This window comes from Sus scrofa, chromosome 11 (genome assembly GCF_000003025.6).
Source record: "Sus scrofa isolate TJ Tabasco breed Duroc chromosome 11, Sscrofa11.1, whole genome shotgun sequence".
NCBI classification, from domain to species: domain Eukaryota; kingdom Metazoa; phylum Chordata; class Mammalia; order Artiodactyla; family Suidae; genus Sus; species Sus scrofa.
In genome coordinates this window covers 26836006-26858838 of record NC_010453.5, presented here as the reverse complement: position 1 = coordinate 26858838, position 22833 = coordinate 26836006, and positions in this window count along the sequence as shown.

Here is a 22833-nt window from a genome sequence, read left to right as displayed (position 1 = left end):
GCTGCTAAATCCAGAGATTCTTCCAGTACTATCAAGTTCTGTAATTTGCTAGGAAAATTGGTTGAACTCAGAAAGTACTCTACTGATGATTACAGTTTTATTCCAGGAAAAGGATACAAGTTAGCATCAGCATAGGAAGAGAAACTTAGGGAGGAGTCTAGAATGATTCTGAACATGAAGCTTCCTTGTCCACAGGACTTTCCTCTCCTGGAGTAGGAGTGTCACAATACACATGGAGTACTGCCAACTGGAGAAGATCACTGGAGCCACTGGGGTTGAGAGTATATACTGGGACTTGATTGCATATTGCCTGCATGGTTGACCTTCAGTTTTGACCCTTTTGGCAGGTCCAGGCTGAAATACCTTTAGTTTCCAGTTCCTCCAGAAATCAGATAAGACAGGACAAGTCTCAAAGCCTCCATGATAAATCACACGGTTAGACTTTCTAGTCTCCAGAGCTCCCAGACAAACAAAGACTTTGCTCTCAGGCTGGAGCCTAGAGGTCACCTCCCAGGATGCAAGAACAAGGTAAGATTAATTATTTTGTGCCATTCCTCACTGTACAATATTGATGGCAGTCCAAAGTGTTGTTACATTTAAGGACATGTAACAGCCAGGAAGAGTAGGATGCCAGCTACTAGGATCAAAGTCACGTTCTATTTCTTGACCTGGTGGTTACATAGGTCTCTTTACTTTGTAACATTCACGGACCTGTGTTTTTTTCATGATTTCTGTGCTTTTCTGTATGTGTGTTATGCTCAAATAAAAATGTATACTTAGGAGAAAAAAAGTTGAAAACCAGACATTCTGCCCAGCCAGAGCAGATATTTAATCATGTGAAACAGGGAGTGGTATACAATCCACGGCTTCTACCCAGTAGGGAAGCACTTTTCAGGTTGAACTCAGCACAGAAGCTACACTCTTCCTGCCAAAGAAACAGCTGCAGTAAAACCCTTCCTGCTGCTAAGGTGCTAAAAGACCATTTCAACCCAAAATGGCAGAGGTCATGAATGGTGTGTGGCCCAGAAAACATCAATGAGGGAGGCAGAGTCAGGTCAGCGTGAGGAATAGAAGCAGGGGGAGAGAGGTAAGGAGGAGGAGATTGAAAGCAAAAAAAAAAAAAGAAGAAGAAGGAGGGCAAATAGAAATTCTATAGCTGAATATTCACTCATGTCTTAGAGGTTTCCAGAACAGTCTCAGAGATGAGGATTTGTGTGCAAGTGAGTCATGAACGAAAGGCTTCTTGGGGAAGCAGGAAGGGAGTACAGTTCCAACCTCAGCCTGACCCCTAGGGAAGCTCTGGAGTGTAAATGTTGCTCCCTTGAGTCTGTCTTCTCCTCTTGGGGCAATCTGCTGAGTTTCCGTGCTTCCGTAACATTCATTTGCTTGGGGACACATCAAGGGAGATGTAAGTTCCCAGGCATCTCCAGCTCTGGGCAAGTCGCAGTCAGTGCTGCTCTGGGATGATGAGAACAGTCCTCCAAAGAGCTTCCTGCCCATGTGGGTTACTAGAAGCTAAAATAAACAGAAGTCAAGAGAAGTGCCTGGAATGATAGAAGGGACCCAAGGGGTTCATGGGAAAGCAGGAACCATGCTCAATACACCTGATGAAAATAATACAAAAATACACTGGGTATTCTTTTGCCCTTTGTTCTATACATTCTTGTTTAGGTTAAACATTTAGAATTTCATATTCAATTGCCATTCCTGCCAGGAGAAGTCATTCTTAGTCAACCTTTCATAATATCCCAAGTTAGACTGTCTTGGAAACTACTGTTAAAGACATTTACTCAAATTGGATGAATCTCAGCCAATAATTTCAGGTCTATTATAGAACTCAGAGGAGGAAGACAGGGATTGAAAATGCCTGAAAAATACCTAGAAAGTACCCAGAAAAAGTCATAGGCTTGTCAGGGTAGTCTGTGAGCTATGGGATCATTCATTTAAAAAATGAGGAGTGAGGTGAGTACCCATTGTGGCTAGTCAGGTTACCAACCCACCTCATGTCTATGAGGATGTGGGTTCAATCCCTGGTCATGCTCAGTGAGTTAAGGATCTGGCATTGCCACGAACTGTAGTGTACGTCTCAGACACTGACTCGGATCTAGTGTTGCTGTGTCTGTGGTGTAGGCTGGCAGCTGCAGCTCTGATTCAGCCCCTAGCCTGGGAACTCCCATAAGATACAGGTGTGGCCCTAAAGAAAAGAAAAGGAAAAAAAAAAAAAAAAAAAAAAAAAGATGAGTGAGGAAGACATTGCAAGGATAGGCATTTGTAGAACTTGCCCTTGAAGAACTCATATTCTAAAAAAGAAGACAATCAAATTAAAACCTGTAAGACATTTTGGGAAATGCTACCATTAAAATGTGAAAACAAGGAGTTCCCGTCGTGGCGCAGTGGTTAACGAATCCGACTAGGAACCATGAGGTTGCGGGTTCGGTCCCTGCCCTTGCTCAGTGGGTTAACGATCCGGCGTTGCCGTGAGCTGTGGTGTAGGTTGCAGACGTGGCTCGGATCCCGCGTTGCTGTGGCTCTGGCGTAGGCCGGTGGCTACAGCTCCGATTCAACCCCTAGCCTGGGAACCTCCATATGCCGCGGGAGCAGCCCAAGAAATAGCAACAACAACAACAACAACAACAACAACAACAACAACAACAAAATGTGAAAACAAAATATTGCAGAGAAGTAACACATTTAAGCCAAACTTGGCAAAGCAACTTAAGGATTTTTCGCTCTTCAACACACTCTTCCATCATTACGTTGTTCTGTGTCCTGGATGTATTATCACATTCCAAATAGGTAAGAAATAGAGATATTTACAGAGGAAGAACCTGAAGTTGGGGCCAAAGCAGGACTCAAACCACTTGTTAGTCGGTAGCCTGTGTGCTCTATAAATCTGATCTAACAGAACTATTCAAGAGCAATATTTTATTTTTTTCAGTTCTAAGTAGGTATGTGGTAATATACCATAAGGGTCAGCAAACTACTATTTACAGGCCACATTCACCCCAATGTCTGTTTTTGTAAGTAAAGTTTTATTTGAACAGAACCAAACACTTCATTTGCCTGTGATCTATCATTGTTTTCCTGCTCCAGGGCAGAGAGGAGATGTGACAGAGACCACGTGGATTAGAAAGCCTAAAATATTTATTATCTAGCCCCACCATTTTTAATTTTAATTTTATGGCCACACGGGAAGCATATGGAAGTTCCTGGACCAGGGATTGAATCTGAGTCACAGCTACGGCAGCACCACCTGATCCTTTTAACCCACTGCACTGAGTCGGGGATTGAATCTGCCCCTCCCAGCAAGCCCAGCCACTGTAGTCAGATTTTTCACCCACTGTGCCACCAGGGGAACTCCTTATTCATCACTTTTAACATAGAAATTCAAAATCAGGTACTTACAAATAAAAGTTTGAGCTGACTCCTTCCTCAGAATTTCTGTTAGCAATAAATGCAGTAGACACTCCATAATTGCTTATTAAATAAACGGCCAGCATGGTTTTCCATGGGCCTGCTAGCTTCTTAAAAAGTGTTTAAAGAAATCTTTAGGGAGTAGCCATTGTGGCTCAATGAGTTAAGGACCCAACGTTGCCTCTGTGAGGATGCATTTTGGATTCCTGACTTTGATAAGAGGGTTTAGAATCCAGTGTTGCCACAGGTCACAGATGTAGCTCATATCCAAACTTATACTACTCCAGGTTCAACATTCAGATGGAAAAGTCTTTCCATTGCCTTCCCCATATTGTTAAGATTTGTTGGGGAGTTCCCGTCGTGGCTCAGTGGTTAACGAATCCGACTAGGAACCATGAGGTTGGGGGTTCGGTCCCTGCCCTTGCTCAGTGGGTTAACGATCCGGCATTGCCATGAGCTGTGGTGTAGGTTGCAGATGCGGCTCGGATCCCGCGTTGCTGTGGCTCTGGCGTAGGCCGGTGGCTACAGCTCTGATTCAACCCCTAGCCTGGGAACCTCCATATGCCGCAGTAGCGGCCCAAGAAATAGCAACAACAACAACAACAACAAAAAGACAAAAGACAAAAAAAAAAAAAAAAAAAAAAAAAGATTTGTTGGGCAATCCAAGGGCTCACGGACATAGAGGACAGACTTGTGGTCACCAAGGGGGAGAGGGAGGGAATGGGATGGAGTGGGAGTTTGGGGTTAGTAGATCCAAACTATGTCATTAGAATGGATAACAATGAGATCCTAGCACAGGGAACAATATCCAACCAATCTCTTGTGATAGAACATGATGGAATATAGTATGAGAAAAAGCAATGTATATATACACATATATATGACTAGGTCACTTCCCTGTAGAGAAGAAATTGACATAACACTGTAAATCAACTACACTTTAAAAATTAAAGATTAATAGCAGAAACAAGTCAGTGATAAAATTAAATAGCCTACCAGTCCATATAATGGATGAGATAGTCATTAATATTCAAGAATGATAGATAGAGGAGTTCCCCTTGTGGCACAGTGGAAACAAATCCAACTAGGAACCATGAGGTTGTGGGTCCGATCCCTGGCCTTGCTCAGTGGGTTAAGGATCTGGCTTTGCTGTGAGCTGTGGTGTAGGTCGCAGATGCAGCCCAGATCCAGTGTGGCTGTGGCTTAAGCCTGCAGCTATAGCTCTGATTGGAGCCCTAGCCTGGGAACCTCCATATGCCGCGGGTGTGGCCCTTAAATGACAAAAGACAAAAAAAAAAGAATGATAGATAGAGCTACCAAAAAAGAGTAAGATAGTTTGGGCATTGCCCATATTTCAATTGAGTGTAAATTTATAAAGGATGGAATTAGAAGAATATATGACATAACAAACTACTTCAAAAGAACCCATGAGTAAATTAATAGCTAATCCAAAATTTAAAAGGTTGTAAAATTCTCATATATTTTACAAAATTTAAAAGTATTGGTTATTATCATATAAAACACATGAAGAGGGATTTAAACATGAAGGTGAATAAGGTTCTATAAGCAGGAAAGCTTATTATTATGGTAGCTCCATAATAATTAACGGCCAGACTAATAAAGTTTTGGCCTTGTTTATATAATTCTAAACTAATTCAAAAAATTCCAGAATCAAAATTTATATCTTAATAAAAGAAGTAGTTAATTTTCACCACAGTGATGCTTATATTTACATTTCTGAAGGACTTTGTGGTTCATGTGGCATGCCAATCATATCATATCTGGTTCTGTAGTTTCTCTCGAATTCTGCTATGATTTATTTCCAAGTGGATTTGTCCCTAACCTTATTGTAGTTCAGCAATGTGTTTGTCCCCATCGAGAATGTATTTGTACAAAGGTCTACGGCTTCCTACTGTCAATAAAAAGAACATATGAGACCCAAGAATGATTAAGGTAAAGGCTCAGGTAAGTTTCTTATGTTAGAAAAATATCAAAATTCTATGAGATTATGCTTCCTCAAATCTAGATACTTAGACAATATAACTCAATTGCTAGTCATTAGGACAATTGCAAAGTTTCCAATTTAGTTGAAGTTCAGTTGAAACCTCTGACTCCCAAGACAAGATAATTGGGCTCATCTTCCCAAGAACTTGCTTCCTGAATTTCCTGGAGGTTCCTGCTTTACTTTCTGTTTACTCAGATACAGGATTTTTTATTAAGAAACCAAACTTTTCCATTAAGGTTTTGAGCCTAATAAGTAGCCTTCAGCATGGAGCATATAGACTTCCACTTTTATTTCAAAGCCCAACCAAGAGGGTTGGAAAGGGCTATCCTGAGGATTTAGTAATGAAAGCAAATCCTTGAAAGCTTCAGCCCCATTCATTAGCATAAATCCAAACCCCCTGCAAGTAGCTGCGGGGCCAACTCTAAGCTGACTCCCTTTCCAGTCAATATCTAAATAAGGAGGTCTGTACCTACAGAATGTGAATTATTACAGCAGGGAACTGAGTTCAAGCTATAAATAAAATAAATAGCTTGCTCCCCATAAAGCTGATCTTAGGTAGGAAATCAATTTCTCTCTCTGCAGAAAATGACCAGTCTTCCACCACCTAGAACGTTTGTTTGGAACAACGCCAGTCACCTAATGGGTGCTCAATAAACACAGCTAGGACTATTCCAGTCAAATCCATTATGATCTTTTCAGGACAAGTCAATGTATCAGCATGACCTTTGACGTTGCTCTCTTGGGGTCTTTCCCGCTTCCACAGAGCAAGGATTGCTTCCATAATTATTCTAAACTTTGGCTTTAGTGCCTCTTCTGACTTTGCAGTTAATCTCAAAAATTCTTTCAATAAAACAGGTCTTGCTCAGTAGATCTTTTATAACTGGACAGGGAGACTTATCTGACCAAAACAATTAGGTACTGTCTTTACTGCAGGTCAGAGACCCAAAGTAAATAGATTTTTATTGCCCTCCTCATAGTCCTGTGAGTTTCTGATTTAAAATCTAGACATAAAGTTAATGTTCTACAAAGAAGTTTTTCTGAGTGGGCCCTTCAGCAAATCAGTCATAATCACTGTGTATAGAGGCTCTGGTTTGTATTTTAAGAGGTATTCGTTCTGAAAAAAGAAAGAAAAAGAAAGAAAAAGAAAGAAAGAAAGAAAGAAAGAAAGAAAGAAAGAAAGAAAGAAAGAAAGAAAGAAAGAAAGAAAGAAAGAGAAAGAGAGAAAGAGAGAAAGAAAGAAGGAAGGAAGGAAGGAAGGAAAGAAAAGACAAGGAAATAACTTCTCGTTTTCATATCATATATTTTCTCTCCTTGTAACTGAAAACCTAACTCAGAAATCTAAAATCAGTTGAAGCAGTAATACAAAAATGTTCCCCTTCTTAATTCCCGTAGCTGGAAAAGTTTAATCCCTGTCTTCTTACACGTTGTTTGCAACTTTTGTCTTCCTTTTCTCTCCCCTGACCTCAAGAGTCCGGCAGTATGGGGTTATCGAGTTGAAGTGCATCCTGGTTGCGACACGAGGTGCTGGGGTAAGGAATGGCAAATTTATTTGGAAAACTGGAGACTGAGAAGATGGTGGACTAGTGTCCCAAAGAGCCATCTTCCCTGAGTTAGAATTTAGGCTTATTTTCTACTAAAAAGAAGGGGTTTGGTTGGTTGCTGCAAATTTCTTGGTGCCAAAAATCCTTTGTTCTTGCAGCCATCCATGCAGGTCAAGTCACGATATTCCTGTAAACCTACAAGTATTATTCTCCTTTCTGCAAATTTTTATCTCTATATGAATGGAAAAGTGTTACACATCTAAAAGTCAGAGCCTTGGGAATGACCTATTGCGTTTATTTCAGGTTACTGGCAACATTCTTAACTTGTAGCAGAAACAATAGAGTACAAAATTAGAGTAAAAGATACTCCAATATGGAGCCAGGTTTGGTTTTCCCCGTTAGAGTATTAATGTTATATGTAAGGGTTTTGAATACTTTGAGGCCATGGGTCAGATTTCATGAACAATGCTTTACACGTGCATTCTCATTCTCTCTCTGTCTCTGTGTCTCTTACTCTCTCACTCTCTCATTTAACTTTTGTTTACAAATGCTTTCACTAATTATCCCATTTTCTCCCTGGAAAATCTTCCTAATTCATTATCATTATGTCCATTTGAAAGATAATAAAACTAAAACTTATGGGCTTATCTAAGGTAACATAGCATCCGTTCATTTGTTTGGTAAACACTGAACTGAGATGACAGTGAAGTCTTTCTTCCACTTAACATCCTTCAGTGTGTTCTGGTTGCTCTTAGAACAAAGGTCAAAATCTAAATTTGGATCAACCAGTCCTACCTTCATCTCCCACCTGCTTCATCTCACAGTCTCCACCCCAACCCTTCCCTTTGTCCCAGCACAGCTGTCAGACCCTCAGAATTCCAAGTCTCCTCCCACCCAAGGCACTTTGCTTATATGGTTCTCTCTTCCTGGATGACTCTTTTTCATCGCATAATATGTGCTTCTCATCTTTGACTTTCAACTTAATTTTTTCTTCCTCTGGAAAGCCTTCATAATCCCCTCAGACTTGGAAGCCCCCCTCATACGCTTTCTCATAGCACCCACCTTTTCTCCTCATACACTGATCAGAACTGTTATCTAACAATTCTTTGCTTAATTAGAAGATCCCTAAAGGCAGACATTGTTCAGAATGCTTTACACAAAGTTGGTAATCAATGAATGTATCTGAACAGGTATGAATGAACTGTATGAAATGAATAAAATGCATAAAAAGAAGACCCTGCCTATTAAAGCCATAATCCTCTTATGATGCGTTTTGATAACTTAAAAAAATTATGGCAAATTAAGGACACTGTTTTTACTCTCAATTATTTATTTTTCATGTGTAATAGTCATGGAGGAAATATATATTTGACCAGCATACATATTGACCTGTTTCCAGTCACTTTTCCCTTAACAACTGCTCTTTTTTTATTTGTAAACATCTTTAGAGATTACCTAAGAAAACTATAAATTCTAATAAATTATGCATGTTTATGTTACACAACAAACATACACTAATGCATATTATTATTATCCCAATTTTACAGATGCTCAAACTATTAAAGTTTAGACTTACCCGAGGAAAGACAACCATGAGATCTGGGTAGTTTTGACCCCAAAGCCTGTGCTCTTAATCACTATGTGACATTAACTTCCCAAAATATTCCCCAAATAGTCACTTACCCATTATCGAATTTCCTCAGTGTACAATCTCAGAAAAGTGCAAATATACCCCTAAAAATCTTAATAAATGTATCTTTGTGCTTGCTCATAATGTTACTTATAATTCATCATTATAGTATGATTGATTAGACTACTTTTAGGTCTGTGCTCAAGACTCATGGCAATGTTAATGAATAAATATTGTGTTACAGTTATGCTTTACTATAATTATTAATATTGTCATCAATGGAGAAATGACTTTGCTCTTTAATTTTTTTTCCTGGAGCAAAGAGATTTATTTTTTCTCCCAGTTTTATTGAGATATAATTGACACACAGCACTGTATATTTGCTATGTTTGTGGTGTATGGGTTTGTAGTGTATGGCATAATGATTTGATTTACATACATCCTGAAGTGGTTATCACAATAAGTTTAGTGAACATCCATTATCTCATTAAGATACAAAATTAAAGAAATATAAAAAATTTTTTTTCTTGTAATAAGAACTCAGGATTTATTCTCTTAACAATTATCAAGAATAACATGCAGTGGTATTAATTATACTTATCATATATTTATCATAACATATATTACATCTCTAGTACCTCTTATAACTGGAAATTTGTATCTTTTGACTGCCTTCATTCAGTTCCCCTTCCCACCACCAACCCCCCCCCCCGCTAACCACAAATCTGATCTCTTTTTCTATGTTTTTTTTTTTTTTTGAAATATAAATGACCTACAACACTGTGTTATTTCCTGTTTCACAACTTAGTGATTTGATATTTGCAGATATTTTAAACCCATCAGCATGGTAAGTCTAGGTACCCATTATCAGATATATCATTGGTAAATACCTTCTCCAAATCAGTAGGTAGACTTTTAATTTTATCGATAGTTTCTTCCACTCTGCAGAAGTTTTTAATTAGATGTAGTCCCATTTGTTTATTTTTTCCTTTTGCTTCCCTTGCCCAAGGAGATGTATTCAAAAAAATGCTACAAAGACAAATGTCAAAAAGGGCACTGCTTCTGTTTTCTTCTAGAAGTTTTATGGTTTCAGTTGAATATTTTTATATTTAAGTTTTTAATCTATTTTGAATTTTTTTGTGCATGGTATGATAAAGTGGTCAAATTCTTTTGCATTTAGTTGTTCAGTTTTCCCAACACGATTTAATGCAGAAACTGTCTGTTCCCCATTATTTATTCTTGCCTCCTTTGTCATAGTGGAATTGTCCATGTAAGTGTGGATTCATTTCTGGGAATCTTTATTCTGTTCCATCGATCTTTTTGTCTGTCTTTGTGCCAGCACCATACTGGTTTGTTTGTTTGTTTGTTTGTTTGTTTGTCTTTTGTCTCTTCAGGGCCACACCCACAGCATATGGAGGTTCCCAGGCTAGGGATCGAATCGGAACTACAGCTGCTAGCTTATGCCACAGCCACAGCAACTCGGGATCCAAGCCGCACCTGCAACCTACACCACAGCTCACAGCAATGCCGGATCCTTAACCCACTGAGTAAGTCCAGGGATCGAACCCCCATCCTCATGGATACTAGTTGGCTTTGTTAACCACCGAGCCACCACGGGAACTCCCAGCACCATATTGTTTTGATGACTGTAACTTTGTATGAAATCAGAGGGTGAGATACCGCCAGCTTTGTTCTTTCTTAAGATTGTTTTGGCTATTTGGGTTCTTATGCATTTCCATACACATTTTAGAATTATTGGTTTTAGTTCTGTGAAGAATGCCATTGGTGTTTTGCAAAGGACTGCATTGAATCTCAAGATCACCTTGGGCAGTACTGTCACTTCAACAGTACTAATTCTTGCAATCCATGAACATAGTATGTATTTACATCTGTTTGTATTGTCTTCAATTTCTTTCATCAGTGTCTTATAGTTTTCCAAGCACAGGTTTTTTTAATCTCCTTTGGTTAGATTTATTCCTAGGGATTTTATTCTTTTGTGATGTGATTGTACACAGGATTGTTTTCTTAATTCTCTTCCTGACAGTTCATTATTAGTGTATAGAATTGCCCCAGATTTCTGTATATCAGTTTGCATCCCACAACTTTATCGAATTCACAGTGACAAGTTAGTCACTTAGTTCTTCTTCTGGGGTTTTATCTTGCTCCTTCATTGGGAACATATTTCTCTGTCACCTCATTTTCCTAAGTTTCCATTTTTATTTCCATAGATTTGGTAAGTTGGTTATGTTTTCCAACTTTGATGAAGTGTCCTTTTGTAGGAAACATCCTATGCATCCCAATAGCTCATTCCCCTCTGGTCAGCAGAGCTCTATGCTTTAGGTTATTCCCTATGTGGGCTGCCTATACCCTTCTATTGTGGTGGACTGACCACTGTGAGCACTCTGATAGGTATGGCTGGCCCCTGATCCAGCTGGTTTCCAGGTCCTGCCTTGCGCTCAGGCTGCCAGACACTGTTTGGTGGGGCTGGGTCATGAGGTAGCTAGATGCAGAGCTCCTGGTTTGAGTGGTGTGGGGATGGGGGTCCTGGGCCTAGTGTTGGCCCACTGGTATGCAAGGCTGGGTCCTAAGCTCTCTGGTGGACAGAGCCTTGCCCTGGGGTGGCTATGAGTTCAGAGAATCATAAGGCAGCAAGCTGGCTGGTAGATGGGGCTATGTCCCACCTGGCAAGTCACTTGGCCTGAAGTATCATGATACCTGAAGGGTCCACAGGCTGTTTGATGGGCCATGGTTATAGCTCTAATAAACTAGAGAGAGAATTCTAAAATAGGGCTTACCAGAATCAGCATCCATGTGGAAGAACAAGCTTCCAAAGATGGCTGCTGCCAGTGTCCCTGTCCCCAAGGTGAGCTCTAGCTGCCTCCTGCCTCTCAGGCAGGTGCTCCAAGATCATCAGGTAGGTCTGAATCAGACTCCTTTCAAATTATGGCTTCCGCCTGGGTCCTAGAGCAGGTAAGGTTTTGTGTGCTCTCTTTAAAAGTGAGATTTCTATTTTGCACAGCCCTCTGGGCTTCCTGAAAATAAGCCCTGCTTGCCTTAGAGCCAACCACTCTGGGAGCATAGCTGTCCTGTGCAGAACCTCTGGGCTGGGGACGCTAATGTGGGGCTCAGACCAGTTGATCCTTGGAGAGAATCTCTGCTAGTTTTTTTTTTTTCTATTATCTTTTTACTGATGTATCACAATACAAAGGTCATGGATACCATTGCTGGGGTCTGCAATTGTAATTAGTCTTCTATCTGTGGGTTACCCACCTAAGGGATCGAGGTCTTAACTAAGCTGCATTTCCATCCTGCCTGTACATCTCTTTGTGGCTCCCTCTTTGTGTCTTTATCTTTAGAAGAGCTTTGCTACTAGTTTTCCAGTCTCTCTCATCAACAGTTGCTCTGTAAATAGTTGTAATTTTGATGTGTCTGTGGGAGGAGGTGAGTTCAGGGTCTTCCTACTCTGCCACATTGGCCACTCCCTCCTGATTTTTCTCTTTAGTACATTTCAGAATTTTACCGAGAATTTAATATAAATGCATATTGTCAAAGACCTTAGATAGCATTGTGATTCAAATCCTACATATATTTCATATCATTGGGCTTCAAATCATATATACCTATTTTGTTATCATGCAAATAACAAAATAAAATATGAATTATTCAATATATAGATAAGTAACAAATAGAGGCTCTATCCTTGATAATTAAAATATTAGCAGGGCAAGAGATCTCCATTCTAATTTTCCCTCAAGTCATAATGCGTGGATATAAGTCAATCATTTGGCTCTTTAATTCTTTGTATAATTATCTTTTATGTATCTTTTCTATATGTCCTGGGCCAGACTTTGCTTCTTTAGAGACAAAGCTCACATTTATAGTGTTTTGTATCCCACATGGTGTATTGAGAAGACTCAGTAAATCTTAATGTTTAATTAGTATGTATTTACTCTCCAGATAGGAAAAATGGGGCCATGTTAGTAAAATTTCTGAAGATTATAAGGAAGCAATTCAGCTTCACCTCAATCACAAGGAAAAATATCTGAATACTTTTGAGCAGAGGGAATTTTTCATGACATTAGTGCTTTATTAAGATTAAATGGAGGACATTGGCAGAGCAGACAAGGGCAAGAAAGACTAGATCAAGAAAAACCAGTTTGGAAGCTTCAGGAGTAATTCTAAAGTGGGTAGTAGTGGAGGCAGAAAGAGAAAGAAGGAAGAAATATTGGTGGGTAGAACTGAAAGGACTGAGTGACTGATTTGTGGGATGGAGCTGAAGACAAGTCATCAGTCAAAGATGTCTTCAAGGTTCCAATTTAAGGGAATACAGGCAATGGCTTGGACATTTCCAGGAATGGGAAATTAGGCAAGGCTGTCAATTTAGGATGTCAAAAAGATAAAAAGTTGTGTTTTGAGAGGAGAGAAATCATCATGACATTATGTAGTAATAGTTATGACACAAACTTGAATCTTGAAAGAAAAACCAGATTAGAGATACAAATCTGCTAGTGAGCCTCGTAACCAAAGCCATGAATCAGAAGAAGAGATTATTATACTCTGAATAAATGCAATGCATTTGTTCTTTTAAGTAACTATTTTGATAATTTTTTGGCCATGCCCACAGCATGTGGAAGTTCTCAGGCCAGGTATCAGGCCCATGCCACAGCAGTGACAATGCCAGATCCTTAACCCACTGAGCCACTAGGGAACTCCCTAAGTAACTACTTTTAATTTCCTTTTCTTTTGCCTTTTTTTTTTTTTTTTAGGGCTGCACCCACTGCATATAGAGGTTCCCAGGCTAGGGGTTGATTCAGCTACAGCTGCTGCCCTACACCACAGCAATGTGGGATCTGAGCTGTGTCTGCAACCTACACCACAGCTCATGGCAACGTCAGATCCCCAACCCACTGACTGAGGCCAGGGATCGAACCTGCATCCTCATTGTTCCTAGTCAGGTTTGTTAACCACTGAGCCATGAAGGGAACTCCTACTTTTAATTTCTTAACAAGTTGATAATATTCTGTTACCTATATAATATACCTATAAAATTTCAAAGCTTATTGTACTCCCATATGTTTTTGGCAAGTTTATGTTCAAATGAACTCAAAACCTTAAAACACTGAATTTCTTCTTTCTCAGAAAATATTTATAATGTATTTTGTGAGCCTTATATTCTAAAAATGCTAAATGCAGCACTGTGCCAGTTGGAACTGTGTTTCGTTTCTGTTTTGCATTCTCTCTAAATATTGCTAATATGATTAATGAACCAGACCAAAAAAACAAAAACAAAAAACAAAAAAACTGGAGGGGTGGGTTTTTTTCTTCTTCTACTTCCTAAGGATGTGAATGCAAAAAGGCACTTTAAAAAACTTTCTTGATTCCCCTCTTTCCACCCTAGGGAAGAAATGTACATTTCTGTTTCTAAGTTACACATCTTTCCTGGCATCTGACTTATTCCCCAAAGATTTTCAATTCAAAAAAACAATGTGTTTTCTGTGCAAAACACATAACCGGTCTAAATTTTAATAGCATCAATATTGTGCTGTTTTCCATGTCTAGTGTAATATACAAATGCAAGGGTGACCTTTAGAAATTCCTCCTTCTGGAACGTATCTCTCACTCATTGAAAAGGACTGTGACCCTCTGTCAAGTGTTTTGGAATGATTCTGTGTGACTTCTGTTATCTTTCATGATGGCTTCAGGGATTGTCCACATCGGTTCTATCTTTGCAAAAGTCATTTATCGAGCCCTGGCTATGCAGCTGTTACCGTCTGAAATCCATTTGAATGGGGTAGTCTTTTAATATGAAAACCAAGAGATATTGTTAATGGTATAATTAAAAGGGATCAGAAATAACGGTGCAAATATGAGCTCAGGATATACACATGTTCTGTGTTATATTTGGGAGATAGACTTTGGCAGAGATACGTAATTGTGCATTGGACGCATGCTCTGCCCTTTGAAAAAACGTTGTGTTTTCTTGCAATAAGAAAAACATGCACCTCTCTCTCTCATGAGAGAGATCCTTGGTGGAGCAAATTATCTGTATTGAGTAAAAGCCAGATGATATTCAGAGAGTGCCTTCACAGGACCCAAAGAATCTACCCAGACCTAATGGTGGTTTCCAGCAACTACCTGCCAAAGAAACAGTGACTATTATGGTCTGGTGGGCTCACATAAAAGCGCAAAAGAAACTCACAGGAGTATTTGTGCATGTATTTTTTTCCCAAAATTATGTCCCACAAAGTGGTGCATTGTGAAAGAATTGTGACAAGAAGGTTGGCCTAGGATCAGATTATATATGTTTATGAAAACAGGGGTAAAGGCACAGACAAGCACAAACATAGTAGAACTAACTTTGGGTCCATCTCCTGGTTGAAGATGGAAGGAAACATCTACAATTATAGCCAAGGTCAAAAGTCAGGTATTAATTTTGGCAACATGAGATGGTTGAGTAAACTTATCAGTGTGACCCGAATTTTACCAATTCTCTGTGATTCCCAGAGGCCTTGGCTTATCTTTGGGTAGAGGCTCAGAAACATCAATTATCTCATTGGATATTTTTCTGGAAATTAAATAACGTTTCAGTAAGTGAAACTCTTGACAAAAAGAGTAAAGATTGGTTTCCGTGGGTATGGTGTGTGAGAAGGGAGCATGTTTCCCGCAGCCATAATCCCTGAGAAGAAATTCTGGAATCACCTCGCCATTAGCAAATCTCATAATTTGGTATTGACTCTCAAATTTGGATCTATGTTTGCTAAATGCAACAGAAACAAAAGGCATTAAGACTCAAGATCACTTGATGATCATTGATCTGTTACCGATAAAATGTAGGATCCCAAAAGATCCATGGAAAGTTAAAGCGCCCCGATCAGGAGCACTTCTGGGCATGGAGATCTTTCTGCGAAAATCTCCAAAGGTATTTTGCAATACATCTCCCTGTTTTTGTGTCCTCTGCAGAAGGCACCATGCATGGCACATCTAATCTCACCATTCCTCACTAGCATGATGGAAAGCTCCCCTCATACTCTGCCGCTGTGGCCCACTGTGCTTTGGCATGTCTTTTCCTGGCCTTCAAGGATTCCCAGCTCTCCCTGCATGCATTGGACAACAGGAAAAGAACTCTAAAAGTTTACACCTCATCCTGTCGGAGCTTCCTGCTCCTCTAAGCAGTGCTCACAGCTTTAGCAACAAAGGTACCAGATAGGGATGCATGCACTCTTGAAATGCATGGTCCCAGTTTTTTGCATAATTTAGTGCAGTACACCGTTTCTCCAGGAGGGGGGCTTTCATTATGGCTATGCAGGAAGTCCGTTCCATCTCTGCTTCAGTGTCTCACCTCTCCTCTCTGCGTAACAAAACATTAACTTTTCTCAAGTTAGATCACCAGGCATTCCTATTTGTCCCCAAAGGAGATATCACTTTCTATGTCTTTTCTCTCTATGGGTTGGGGGGCTGGTAAGGCTGTAATTTCCAATTTATCAAGATCTCAATTCAACTAAAGCTATGGTCCTACATAAAAATCTAACAATGAATTCCCTTTAGACCTCCTTCCATCTCTAGGAACTATTTCTTAGAAGTGATGCATTTTGAAAGTTAAGAGGAAATACGGAAGATGTTAAGAAATTTTGAAAATTGCAAGAGATTATAGTAAATGCTGAATTAAATTTATAAGAAGAGTGCTAGTATTAGTCCGCTTCCATTACTTTCAGCTGCAGGAACAAACAACTCTCAGATTTTCAGTTTTACACAATCACTCCGTTACTGCAGCAGGTCCATTGTGACTCCATTCTGGGATCCAAGATGAAGGGGGAAAGAATCATCTAATACTGCTCTTCTATGCCGGAGGGGAAACAAGGCAACAGCAGGACTAAGCAATGGCTGTTAAAGCTTTCACTGATCAAACCAATTCGCATGACCAAGATTGATGTCAGCAGAGTGAAGAGGTGTAATCTTCTTAAAGAGGGATGAGGAGATAATTGGAAATAGACACAATCTACCACAATGCTGTACAGTGGGAAGCTGCCCTGGGTGATTTTTTTTATCCATTTGGTATATAGTTCAGTCTCACGTGCCCACAAGACCTAATAAGCAACATCAGTGAGTTAAGGGAATGAGGTGCAAGAAAATGGGATATATTGGCCTTGCCTGTTTCATTCCAGGCCCCAAGCATCACTTACAGGTTAGTGGAAAATTTGCTAGGAAGACTCCAATTAAGTCTTGGCTTTGCATATTCTCAAAATTCAACCCTTCTCTGTTCCCTTGAGAATGAATGGATTTTGTTAATTGAGCCACATTATCCATTCCTACCAGAGAATTATTGATAAATTAGGATACAAACCTAAAGAGTATTGATCAATAGGATACAAATATAATGTGGAGCTGAAATAATTAAGCCTTAAATCCAGACACCCACAAACACTATCAAAGTCTGTGGAAAGCCCAATTGCTGATCTGAAGATGTTTTGTTAAAGCGAGATCAAAACAAAAGGAATTGACTAGTAAAACAGGATATATCATTTTTTACTATATTTGAGATTTCAGAGTTTGTCCTTTTAGTTATTTCTACTAAATAATGTCTCCCTCACTTTTGAATAATTCAAAGGTTATTTCTGACATAGCTTCACCCTCCAGTTTTCATTACACTAAATACCACTGAGATAGGTTTGTGCTTGCATTTATCAAGTCGCCTTCCTTCATTTCTCATAATCTAGTTCCAAGTTTGTAGGTGATATGAAACTGATTATATTTTAGGTTAGTTGCTTTCTGGTAACAAATATTGAATTTTTAACTCATCAGGAAAATATTTGCATTCTACATTTTACAGTGAATGACTTCTGACGATTTACTGAAAACGTGTTTATTCAACGTTTCTTATAAGCTAAAGCAACCAGTTCTCCTAATTAGACTGCCCATATGTCCATATGTGATTGTTGTTTCATTTTAATTTTCTCTGATAATTTTAAGATTGATCCACTTATTACAGGTCATGGGCTACATTCAATTTACAGATAGGATTCCCCGAAATATTACTAATGACTCAGATCAAAGGTAGAAAATTACTGGCTTCCCCTGAATCTGTCTATCGCTCAATAAGGATATATTTGCTTATTGCCTCTAAACATGCACAAAACCAGGGAAGACATAGGCCCTGCCCTCAGAGAATGTACAAGAGTATGTAAGAGAAATACATAAAAAGCTAACATGCTAGGCACTGTTTTAGAGGAAATGTCAAGAAGTCCGAAGTTGTGTAGAAGACTGAAGAAATCAGAAAAGCTTCTCTGAAGATCTGGACTTTGAAGAAGGAGTAGGATTTCGACGGGCAGTATTGGGCAAAAGCACATTCCAGACATAATAACTTTTCTTCTGGCTTCTGGCAGGGAAGAACTTCTGTGTCTTTTTCTCCTATCAAAATCAAATTTTCAAATCTCTTACCAATTTGTATATGTTTTTACTCATTATCTTTACTTGATTGATGACAACTGCTAGTGCTATTTGCATATTCATCACTTATTAATTACTCTCAAAGTATACTACCCCAAAATGACAATATTATGATTTTCCATGGCAAAATTTCAATTATTTTATTCTAAGTTTGGTCAGTGCTTATCTGCAAATTGTCAGTTTTCTGAATAGAAGACGTAGCACACAGAATGCTGTCTCCGAGCTAATGGAATAATTTGGAGTATAGTGGCTCAGAGTTCAACCAAGAAAACAAAAAGCAGAATGTTTTATGGAAAGGCTGATTGCTGTGCATTTGCATTGGATATTGTAGCCTAATCTGTCATTTCCTTTGTAAAGCTCTTTCTACTTCCTGTGGGTGAATAAATATATCCTTGGGGGGGTGGGGGGATGTGCCTGGGCTGTGGGATGGAAATCCTGTGAAATCAGATTGTTATGATCATTATACAACTACAGATGTGATAAATTCATTTGAGTAATAAAAAATTAAAAAAAAAATCCTTGGTCTGTAAAAATGAGTGTGGAAGTCAAGTTCTAAACTACACCTCCCCTGTTTAAATTCCAGCTTCCATACTTCAGATCTATACCCCTAGGCAAGTTGCTTCACCTTCCCTAGTTACTCTGTCAATAACATGAGGAGAGTAAAAGTAGCAGCATCACAGTACCAAGTGGATTAAATGAGTTAAAGCACATAGACTACTCAAAACAGCAGCTGGCACACCATAAGCCATTAATAAGTGATGCTAAAACTTAAATTTAATGCAGAATAGGCACCATAAAATGTTTGTTCTTATAATTATGATTGCTATAAATATTCTATACATTCAAGGAAAGAGAACACCAACTGACAAGAGCCAAAATTGACATGGCAGAGGGTGAAGTGGCTGGATGAATGGAAAGTATTTATTATCAGCTTGTCAGGTGAAGACATTTTCAGGAGAATAAAACTTTAAATGGGGCTGATTCTGTAAGTCAGAAATTTACAAGTGGTCTATGGCTCATTAATGAAGCACTAAATTGGACAATCAGCATTAATGGGAATTGCACAGTGAAAGCATTGCACATCACGCTGAGACTCTGGACTAAATGTATAATCATACACTTTAGCAATTGCGTTCCAAGCGCTCTTTGTGTCACCCTTCAGGCTAGAGAGATGGGTAGATAATCTTTATTTGTAGAGGACGTTTTATTTTTCATTTATTAATTAACCTCACTGCCTTCAAAGAAAGAATTACAATAAAAAATAGGACAGTTAGAAGAGTTGAAAAAATATTGTGATGGCACAGAGACAGAATAAAATGTAATCCAAAGAGTAGATTGATGTAGTTATTTGGCTTGCATATAAAACGGAGTTCAAACCATCCTAGTTGTCAGAACAAGAGGGCAAGTGTTTAATGGTCACGGTAACTATCTTAGTGAGAAAGTTTAAAATCTATTTTTTTTTAATATCTCTGACTTGCTTTGTTTTATTAGATATGTAAAAAAAGTCTCTCAACATCCCACATCCATGCCTTCACTGCTTTAAGGGTTTTCTTCCCCTTAATATGAGGGACTGGCCATTTGTTGTAGGGCTCTCTTTATCTTGTCTCCTAGGAAACCAATCTAATCCTGAGGCAAATAACCCTGTTTGTAGATGGCCTTCACTCCCTGAGTCCCCTGAGAGATGAAGGTACAGTCGGCACACTAGCCATCCTTGAGGAGTTAACCTTTCGCTTGTGTGATTAGGCATCTGAAATACATCTCACTTTGCTTTTACAGCTTATATTTCCTGGACAGATGATTGACACGACACCTCACAGTTTAGCATCACGGAGCAGCTAAATCCGACTCCATTACCTGTCGAATTTAGTTTCTTAATCCCAAACACAATATGCACCCAACTTAGCCCTAGCCAGCTTTTATTTAAAGCTCATGTCATGGTGCTTTATGCGGAGTCAAGCGGTATTAAATGGTGTGGCGTGAAGCAAATGGAAAGATTAATTTTGCAATGTGACACTTAAGGGAACAGTTAAAACAGGGATTAGGGACTGGGTCAGCTCAGGGAAAATACTGAAACATATCTATTAGAAGCACCAATACCTCAATCTACTGCCGTGAGAAAACCCAGCTTTATAAATGTAAATTCTATATTCTTAAGGGGGAAAATGAACCTAAAAATGGCATAAAAAGATCAACATTTCTGGCTATAAATGGCCTGGGACTTTTCTTGTTTATCCAACCCTTTGCCTTTAATCAAAAGGAGACAAATTCTAAAAAGCTTTTTCATCAAAAATTTGTTAGAAAAAAATCTAAAACCTAAATTTCTACAGGAAACCAAGAAAGACCTATGAATGTAACATTTAGAAAACCCAAGCTCACAAAGCCTCACCATGAAGACACTGCCATCAAAAATAATCACTATCAGCATTTTGGAGAACATCAATTGTCACAAGTTTTCTAGAGGGACAAACACCAAAGAACTAGAAAGATAACTTCATTTTGATTTTGTTTAGTTTCTATGTTTTCTCTGATGTAAATTCTTATGAACATAATTAAAGGGAAAACATCCATTTAAAAAAAAATCTATAATGATTATTCGAAGGCCCATTGTTGTGTCTTGAGGAGCAGCTGAAAAAGGCATGAAACAAACTTTCAAGTGTAGGAAGGACCATTGCACAGAGAATGTTTGAAAGATTCAGGGAAGAGGAGAGGTGGCAGGAGGTATTCAGATAAGAACCAAGGGCAAATTTCCTGACAGTTAATGCTGATAGACTTTGGGATGTGTTGCCAAGGGAGGCAGTGGAATCTCATTTTTCAGAAGTATTTAAAAACATGATAGATTCTTATCTCCCTGATCAACAGCGTGTATCGGATTTCTCTTCTAAGTAGAGCACAGTACTAGAGAGTCTTGGGAGTATTCAAAAGCAGTGTAAGGCATTGTCTAGCTTTGAAGAACTTTTGAGTGAGAGGAGGGAATACACAACTGCAAAATATTGCCCCAAACTATTGAACCAGAGAAAAGTTAGCAAACTATATAAGCCGGAGAGTAGATGGTCATGGCAGTGGACCCTTCTCAAGTAGCCAATAGAAAAAGATGCAGATGGAGTTCCTGTCGTGGCGCAGTGGTTAACGAATCTGACTAGGAACCATGAGGTTGCGGGTTCGGTCCCTGGCCCTGCTCATTGGGTTAAAGGATCCAGCGTTGCTGTGAGCTGTGGTGTAGGTCGCAGACGCGGCTCGGATCCCACCGTTGCTGTGGCTGTGGTGTAGACTGGCAGCTACAGCTCCAATTCGACCCCTAGCCTGGGACCCTCCATATGCCGCAGGAGCGGCCCTAGGAAAGGCAAAAAGACAAAAAGAAAAAGAAAAAGATGCAGAGAGTGATGGACAGGAGAGGGTTTTCAATGTAGTGGAAGGTATAAACAGGATCAAAATGACCAGGAGGGAGTGCCTGTCATGGCACAGTGGAAATGAATCCAACTAGGAACTATGAGGTTGCGAGTTTGATCCTTGGCCTTGCTCAGTGGGTTAAGGATCCAGCAACACCAACATTGTTGTGAGCTGTGGTGTAAGTCACAGACACAGCTTGGATATGGCATTGCTGTGGCTATTGGGTAGGCCGGCAGCTTTAGCTCCAATTCGACCCCTAGCCTGGGAACGTCCATATGCCACTAGTGCGGCCCTAAAAAAGCAAAATAATAATAATAGTAACAATAATGATCATTTGAGGAATTCTGTTTCCTCCTCTGTGGAAAGAAAATAATAATATATTTTTGTCGGGCCAAGTACAAACTAAACAAGTGGAAAAAAATTGCGAATCAGGGACCTAGAGATTATCACACTAAGTGAAGTTAAGTCAGATAGAGAAAGACATCACATGAGATCACGAATATATGAAATCTAATTTTTTAAAATGCTACGCAGGAATTTATTCACAAAACAGAAACAGACCCCAACGATTTCTAAGTCAAATTTAGGATTACCAAAGGGGAAGTGTTGGGGGGAGGGATAATTGGGAGGTTGGGGTGGGCATGTACACACTACTGCATACAAAATCAATACGTAATAAGGATCTACTGTACAGCACAGGGAAACCTAATCACTACTCTGTGATAGCATATATGAGAAAGAATCTGAAAAAGAATGGGTACGTATATATGTATAAATGACTGACTTTGCTATACACCTGAAAGTAACACGATATTGCAAGTCAACTCTACTCCAATAAAATTTTTGGAAAAGAATGCTTACCCGTCTTTATCACCAACATCACCAGCAATACCCCCATCACCCACTTCTATTACCTCTATCTCTTCCCACATTAACAGCATTGAGTCTAATATCTAGCCGTTTCTGACGTCCCACTCCTACCGCGATTTGTATCAATATTCTTGCTTTAGTAGGAGACAGGCAAGCTAATGCTCTGTCAGAAGACACAAGCTAATGCTCAAACCCTAACTATTGGGTAGACAAATCTTGCCTCCCCTTAGTGTTCAAGACAAATTTTTACCTGGCATTTCCTTACAGAAAGATTTACACTCCTGTGAAGGAGATTTTTCATATTTTTTAGATTCATATTTATCATTTTCATGTGGGTGGTGAATGATTTTATTAGTAGTGTTCACTCACCCCTATAATTTGGCAACGTGCAGCAGATACACACACTAATTTATCATTGTGAATTCTGTCTTCGATCAGAAGCAAAAAGTTCATTACTGCATTCAAAAGAGTCCTTAATGAATGTGCTAATTGGGAGCACATTAGCGCATTTCATTTGCTTCTGTGTTTATTCCTAAAGAAAA